Source organism: Varanus komodoensis, unplaced genomic scaffold (genome assembly GCF_004798865.1).
Source record: "Varanus komodoensis strain SLA01 unplaced genomic scaffold, ASM479886v1 scaffold492, whole genome shotgun sequence".
Taxonomy (NCBI): Eukaryota; Metazoa; Chordata; class Lepidosauria; order Squamata; family Varanidae; genus Varanus; species Varanus komodoensis.
The window spans coordinates 27860-36113 of record NW_025336075.1 but is presented as its reverse complement, the minus strand read 5'-3'; the positions used below and the strand labels follow the sequence as shown (position 1 = coordinate 36113).

The following is an 8254-nucleotide window of genomic DNA, read 5'->3' as shown; positions in this document are numbered from 1 at the left end:
AGTGGAAAGGCAAAGCAGAAGGAAGTGCTGAAGAAACTGAAAGAAGCAGCAAAAACAATTCATGAACAAACCCTTTTTTGTTTTCCCAGGACTTTAAGGTTTAGTTTGTGATTTTAATTGAGATTTAACAGAATGGATGCTGTACCTTACCTTGTTTTATTGTAGGACACTCCCAAGACAATTTTGTAGTGGACAGTATACAAAAGTTTTAAATAAATGAATGAATGGTTAAATGAACAGTACCTGGCTCAAAACATCTGCAATCATAGTAATGAAAGGAAAGTGGTGAGATACCTAATGCTGGGTATGTCAGGCACATTTGGAGATGGACACAAAAGAATCCAGAAGACCAAAATATAGGGAACAGCAGTATTAAATCTGGATAAGGAATATTTCAGAAAAATCCTTCTGCTAACTACCCTCTTTCATATACAAACAAAGCAAAAAAAAACAAAAAAAAAACCTTTCCATATCGGATCATTCCACAGTGGGGGATAGAATATGCCAACATATGGGACGTCAGTTGTACAATGCACTGAACATGAAATGTACCATATTCAATTTCTCTGACTATCCATGTGTTGCCAATTTCAGGGTCATAACTCAGATCTATCAACACATCCTGGCCCTGGGTTTTGCTGTACAAGAGATCAATGAACATCCTCAGCTTTTACCCAATGTCACCCTCAGCTTTCATATCTGTAATAGCCATTTTATTCCCCGTTGGATGTACCGTGCCTCGTTGGAGTTCTTCTCTACACTGGGCAGATTGGTTCCTAACTATAAATGTGGAACCCACAGCAACCCAATAGGAGTGGTTGAAGGACCTGGCTCTGAAGTCTCTTTCCATGTGGCCAATGTCCTGTCCATCTACAAGATTTCACAAGTGCCATAAAATTTGTTTCTTAGAAGTGGCTTTGGGTTTAGGGTTAGGGTTGGTTTGGCTCACTTTTTAAGTCCACTTTCTGGACTGAGCAACAGGAGGAATAGATTTTGCAGACCATTGTTGCAACACTGATATATATCCATGCACAAACAGCTCTATAGTAATTCATTCTATTGAATGCATTCTCCTTGAAAATTCAGAAAGCAGCTAACAAAGGAGCATACATTACCAAACAAGTACATAAAGATGGCATCAGATTAGAGGACATCATGGACTTGTTGCTAGAAGCCTAGAGATAATTTTAGAACTGTGCAAAACTGTATGATTTTATGCCATCATTTTTTGATAAATAAAATGCAAAATCACATAGAAAGGGGATGAAATGAGCCCAAACTGGGGAAAAGAGCAAAATGGAGTCAATCTTTTCAAAGGTACATAAATCCTCTCATAATGCCATTCACATTGTGAGCAACACTTCATTTTCAGGAACCACTTCAATGCATTGACTCATTAAGCGGTACTTAATGCAAAGTAGAAATTCAGAAGAACACTAAAACATCTCTTGGGGTCTGCACTTTGGGGGAAAAATGCTGCACGCATATATTGTTCCACACAACACCTGAAAATATCTCTTCTCCTTGCATTTTCCTTTACTTTCATAAGCTGCTCTATGGTTCAGCTCCTGAGAAACTTAAGGAAAACCAGGCTCATTTCAACCACCAGATGTTCCCAAAATTGGAATATCTGTGTACGGGCATTCTGCAGTTACTGCTACATTTCAGGTGGATGTGGATTGGGCTGTTTTCAGCATGCAATGAGAGTGGAGAAAGGTTTATACAGAAGCTACTGTCAACATTTTCCCAGAGTGAGATATGCTTTGCGTTTACTGAAAGATTCCCAGTATCTAGTTACTCCAATGATATTGCTGACTTGGTGGCTGATGGTATTAAAACTTACAACACTATCATGAGAAGCACTGCAAATGCAGTGGTGGTTCATGGTGAAATCGAGGACATGATACATTTGAGAATGTTTCCCTCCTTGTCCATATATGAGGATATCCCAATCAAAACAAAAAATAAGGTCTGGATTATGACAGCCCAGATGGATTTCACATCACTGCCCTTTCAAAAAGGTTGGGATTTGGACTTCCTCCATGGTGCTCTATCAGTAATGGTTCACTCAAAGGAGATCTTGGGCTTCCATTAATCCCTTCAGTTTACAAAGCCCATCTTGCATGCAGAAGATGGCTTCATCAGAGTTTTCTGGGAAGAAGCATTTGAGTGTTTCTTTCCCAACTCCATGTCAAGAAAGGGAGTTGTGAGAATGTGTAGCGGGGAGGAGAAGCTGGAAAGTCTTGCTGCATCAGTTTTTGAAACAAGCATGACCACCCAGAGCTACAGCATCTACAATGCCGTCTATGTTGTGGCACACGCTTTGCACGCCATGCATTCATCCAAACTCCATTACAGAGCCAGGGTGGAGAAAGCAAGGCTGAAGTTTCTGAACCAACAGCTGTGGCAGGTAGCTCACCTTTTCCACAGGAAGAAAGAGAGAATGTATGCTGCTTAGGAAGCTATATCCCCATCAGAAACATGAGGGTCTAAGGGCTGAAACTAAGGCCATGTTGTGTGAATCTGAAATTTGCTTTGTGTGTCTTTCCTTTTGTACATCTCCCACCATAAGTTAATTTTACACATATTTACAAAGCAACTGTTATAAAATTCTTAGATCAATTTGTGCTGGGCTTGAGAAATAGTGGATCAATCTGACTAACCCTGCTGGCTTGGTCTGTTTTATCATACTCAAGATTTATTCTTCTTATTTTTTGCTCAGATTTTCAATGAATTTCAAACATACTGAAACTGATGTGTTTCCATCTGTTTTATCCCATTCTTCCTTAGTTGTTCCATAATTGTACAAATATTGTTTGCTTTTGTTGTTGGTGTAGTCGCAAAGTCGTGTCTAACCCATTGCGACCTGATGGACACCATTCCTCCAGCTCTCCCATAGTCCACTTAAGTGCATTCCAACTGCTTCAGTAACTCCATCGAGCCACCTCATTCGCTACCGTGCCCTTCTTTTGTTGTCAATTGTTCCCAGCATTAATCTCTTCTTCAGTGAGTCCTTCCTTCTCATCAGGTGGCCAAAGTATTTGAGTTTCTTCTTCAGTATCTGGCCTTCTAAAGAGCAGTCAGGGTTGATCTCCTCTAGGACTGGCCGGTTTGATCGCCTTGCAGTCCAAGGGACTTGCAGGAGTCTCCTCCAGCACCACAGTTCAAAGGCCTCAATTCTTCAGAGCTCAGCCTTCCTTATGGTCCAAATTTCACAGCCATACATTGCACCTTGGAAAATAAAGCCTTGACTATACGCACTTTTGTTGGCAGGGTGATGTCTCTGCTTTTTAGTATGCTGTCTAGATTTACCATAGCTTTCCTCCCAAGGAGAAAGCATCTTTTAATTTCTTGGCCACCATCCCCATCTGCGGTGATTTTGGAGTCCAGGAAAATAAAATCTGTCACTACCTCCATTTCTTCCCCATCTATTTGCCATGAAGTGAGAGGAGAGGATGCTATGATCTTAGTTTTCTTAATGTTGAGTTTCAAGCCAACTTTTGTGCTCTCCTCCTTCACCAGCATCAGGAGGCTCTTTAGTTCCTCTTCACTTTCTGCCATTAATTATTTGCTACTATATTCAATTAATTGAATGCTGAATTAACTCCCACTGCTATTAGTGCAGTGTCTTGCATATTTAAGCTCTGAACTGCATGCTCTATCTCCTTTGAACCTGCCCAGAATTGTTTAATGTTTCAATACCTGCACGGAGAACCTGGTAAGCTGCTTTGTGTTCCTTGTAGGAAGAAGGGAAATGAGGAATGGATGTAATGTAATCATAATAAAAATCCCTCCATCAGATATGAAATGCCAGAATCCTTATGACTTGCATTGCTTGCATCTTCCATTTCAGTTCAATTCCTTTGTGAGAAGCATCTCATTTAACAACAGTGCTGGAGAAGAAGTTTTCTTTGACCACAGTGGGCAGTTGGAGACTGGATTTGACATTATCAACTGGGTGACATTCCCAAACTTGTCTTTTATACGAGTGAAAGTTGGAGGCATGTTTCCGAAATATGGTTTGCATGAAGGCTTCAGCATTGAGGAGGAAGCCATTGTGTGGCCCAGCAGGTTTAACCAGGTATGGTCTGGGAAAATGTGGGCCTTGGCCAACATTCAATCTATCAGAGCTCAATAAGAGATGCAGTGTTCAATCATGGGTTAAGGGACATTCTCCCATTCTTTGGGCATGTTGAAGGGGGGCATTTGGTTGTGACCTCTGGCCTCCCCACTTGTCCTTGACATCCCATTAAGCTTAAAAATGAAAAATGCATTCTCATAAATGGGATTTGTTGATCTAAGCATAATAGCCACAACTGGGTTATTTCTTTACAGAGACATTGCAAATGGATATTCAGGTTGCTGTCATCTTATTAAGGTAGCCCCATTTTCTTTTCCCTGAGGATCACTTTCAAACCTGGGAAAAAACCACACTTATTGACAAGCTGGTGTCGTTCTTTTCCTGTGGTATCCTCATAGCTATAGTTGTAGGGCAGTACTCATAGGAAAGAGAAAATATGACTGTGCTCTATGTTTTGCCAGGTACAGCCCATTTCTCTCTGTAATGAGAAATGCCATTTTGGTTCCAGCAGGATCAAAGAGGAGGGGAGGCCATTTTGCTGTTATCACTGCCTCTGCTGTCCAGAAGGCAAGATTTCCAATCAAGAAGGTACGTAATATCACATCCTGTGTTTACATATCTCCTAAGCTAGGATGGGAAAAACCCCATTGCCCTTCTGTTAAAAATGTTCTCCAGAATAATTTGGGGATGGCAGTGGCTGACATGAGGGTAGAATTTTAGAGCATTGATCTGCGGAATGGCATTCTAGATATGGCAGATGAGCCAAATGAATCAGTGCAAAATGTGGAGAGCTGCCAGATCTGACTTGTGGCATTTTCTCTTCTAGACATGGGTGCTCGGTTTCAATGTCCACAAGAGTGTTAAACTGTTCTGCCCATTGACTCTAAAATCCACTATTTCCCCCTGTAGATATGGATGACTGCTTCCAGTGTCCTCAAGACCAGCACCCAAACAAAGAGCAAGACTCATGCATTCCAAAATATATCATTTTCTTGTCTTATGGAGAACCTTTGGAGATTGCTTTGGCCAGTTGTGCACTTTCTTTTTCTTTCATCACAGCTTTGGTGCTTTCCATTTTCATCAAGATGAAGGACACTCCCATAGTCAAAGCCAACAACAAGAACCTCACATATGCTTTGCTGATATCCCTCCTCTTCTCCTTCCTTTCCACATTCCTATTCATTGGCAGACCAGGGACCATGATTTGTCTCCTTCGACAAACAGCTTTTGGCATCATCTTCTCAGCCGTTTCCTGTGTGCTGGCCAAAACCATTGTGGTGGTGCTGGCATTCATGGCCACTAAGCCAGGGTCCAGCATGAGGAAATTGGTGGGGAAAAGATTGGCATCCTCCATTGTACTTTTGTCCCTCCTGATAGAGCTGACAATTTGTGCAGTGTGGCTGTTAACTTTTCCTCCCTTCCCACACTTTGACATGCACTCTCTGACCCAAGAAATCATCTGGGAATGTAATGAAGGGTCAGTCACTATGTACTACTGTGTGTTGGGCTTTATGGGATTCCTGTCCATTGTCAGCTTCATGGTGGCTTTCCAAGTCAGGAAGTTGCCGGACACTTTTAACGAAGCCAAATTCATTACCTTCAGCATGTTGGTCTTCTGCAGTGTCTGGGTGTCCTTCATTCCAACGTACTTGAGCACAAAAGGGAAACACATGGTGGCTGTGGAGATCTTCTCAATCATCTCCTCCAGTGCTGGCTTACTGGTTTGTATCTTCTCCCCCAAATGCTATATCATTGTGTTGAGGCCTGAGCTGAACAACAAGGATCAGCTAAGAAGAAGGGACAATGCAGGGATATAGCATTTTCTGTTTTTTGTCAGGATTAGATTAGCCAGAGCTTCACTTAAAATTATTTTTATTTTATTCTTTGTTTCTTGCAAATTCAATCTAGCAAACGCTGATCTGAAAATGCCTAGTGGTTTTTGCAATCATGTTCTCAAGTTCCAAATCTGTGGATACACTTTCCACGTGTTTTACTGTGTGAAGAATTGTCTCTGATGGACATGGGAGCCTGGGAATTGTAAGGATGTAAAAGTTACACAATGCACTTGTATCAGCGTCTCTTGTTGCTTTGCAAAGAAAGATGAAGGCCACAATCCTAGACCTGCCCTGGCTGGTGTATTTTGTGTTCTAACAAGTACTACTGTTCCTGTTGCTTATCTGAACCCAAGGAGACAAAGGCAGAGAAATTGCATCCATGAGGGACCACTTCCTGATTCCACCCTACAATTGATTGGGTAGTGTGCTGCAAAATGTGAGAAAGGAAGGCTGCTCAGATGTAGTAAACATAGCTGTTTCCCATTGCATTCTCTGCAAGTTTTTGAGGAAAGGGATGCTAAGCACATTCAGAAGCATTACTGAAGATTTGCAAAAAGGGACCCCTTCTTCTCTTTGATAAATGAAGAAGAATCATGAACTCTTTTGCAGTGCCAACTGCCATTAAAATGAATGTAATACAGAGAAGAAAGGGAAACCATCTCCTTGCTTGACTTGCTTTCTACATCCAGTAGGAAACATTCTCCGCCAGACAGAGAAATTATCCCCTCCATACAATGCATGAGATAATCTTCCTATTGGAGCAGCAATAGTCCATAGATTTGGACCATTAACACTCAGCAATTTTTGGAATATTTTAGACAACAGCCCACCCACTCCCCCATCCCAAGAAGGGTCTGTTATGGTAGATCTCTTGAAGGATAGGAAGCCTACCCAACAGACTGGATGAAAGCAAAAGGTTGCATGTGAAGACCTAAAGAAGAAAAAGATTCAATAAAGTAAAAAATGCAGTTTGTAAAGTCCCACTCAAGATTGAAATATATTTTATGTATTTTTTAATTTGCATGCCACCCTCTAATCCAGAGGTCTCTTTAGGAGACAGAAATTCTGTTCTTTCGTACTAGCAGATATCCTTCTTAAGGCCTCAGTTTCCTTAGCTTCTTTTTTCACTGTCTGTCCAGAGATGCATCTGTGTCTGTTGCTGACCCACTGAACATGTTGGACATTTCATGTAATTATTTAAATGGTAGATTATTATCCCAACCATAACCATCAAGTGAACTGTGATCACTTCTCCCTTATGTCCAGTTCTCCTGGGAGCCACAGTTCCAAACACAACAGCAGATGAGGATTATATCCCAGAGATTATTTCAAATGCAGCTAGAAATTGCCAGGAGTCTGTCACTCTGACCACTGACAGTCTTCACTCTCTGAGATCTGCACCAACCATCTGGCCACTTAAGTCAGCCTGTGCTTATCAGAACGTGATTCAGTGGTGGAAAATGTGGGGACAGGGGAGCTGCTTTAGAGAAGGTGTTTCTCCATTCAGCAGAGGGATTCTTGTAGCATTCATTCCCATGTTTCTGCATGCAGCAGTGAGCAAGATTCCTAATACGGCATGCTGCATCAGTGAGCCTCTTCCTATTCTTCACAAGCATTACCACTCAGGAGACCTTGTCATTGGTGGCATCCTGTCTCAGATCTACATATTTTCTAATCTGATAACCTTCCAAGAAAGGCCTTCTGTTGACATTATTGATGAGATCCTGTAATCCTCTTCAACTTCGTGCTTCTTCCTATACTTTTTTCTACTCCCAACCCCTATTCCCATCACACATTTCTTCTACTGCACCACAGATTTCCTTAAGTAGCCTTTCCTGAGGTTTGTCTTACCTTTAGTAGAAGAATTAAGTATTAGGATTGACTAATAACCGTTATCATGCAGACCTTATTCTTCAAGAATTCATCATGAATAAATCTGTTAATTAATAAGAGAACACTGTCATACCTTACTCTTTAAAAGCCTGCTAAACTACTGCATGAATTGATAGAGCATAAAATGTTCATATATAATTTATCGTTAAATCAGATATGGAGCTGTGGAAACCACGCTTCTTACCCTATGATAAAAAGTCATAGTTCTATTGGGTCCATTGCTTTGCCAATAACAATTTGACTCTTTGAACTATGAATGAGGAGAACCTAGTGTGATATGGCAGATTGTCCCGATTTAATGCTTTTTTCATTAGAAGGGTGAGCAAAAGGATCATACTTCTTAATCAAAACTGAATCAGTGTTAAAGAAACTTCACAGCAGAACACTTCTATAATGCTCAGAGATTCCTCTGGGGCCAGAGCAACCCACAATCATGCCAAAATTT

The 8254-nt window shown here is 41.1% G+C and overlaps 1 pseudogene; it reads left to right on the top strand.

Annotated features, from left to right (window-relative positions):
• LOC123031168 overlaps positions 1–7815 on the top strand; it is a 9807-nt pseudogene extending 1992 nt beyond the window's left edge.
• The last annotated feature ends 439 nt before the right edge of the window (positions 7816–8254 follow it).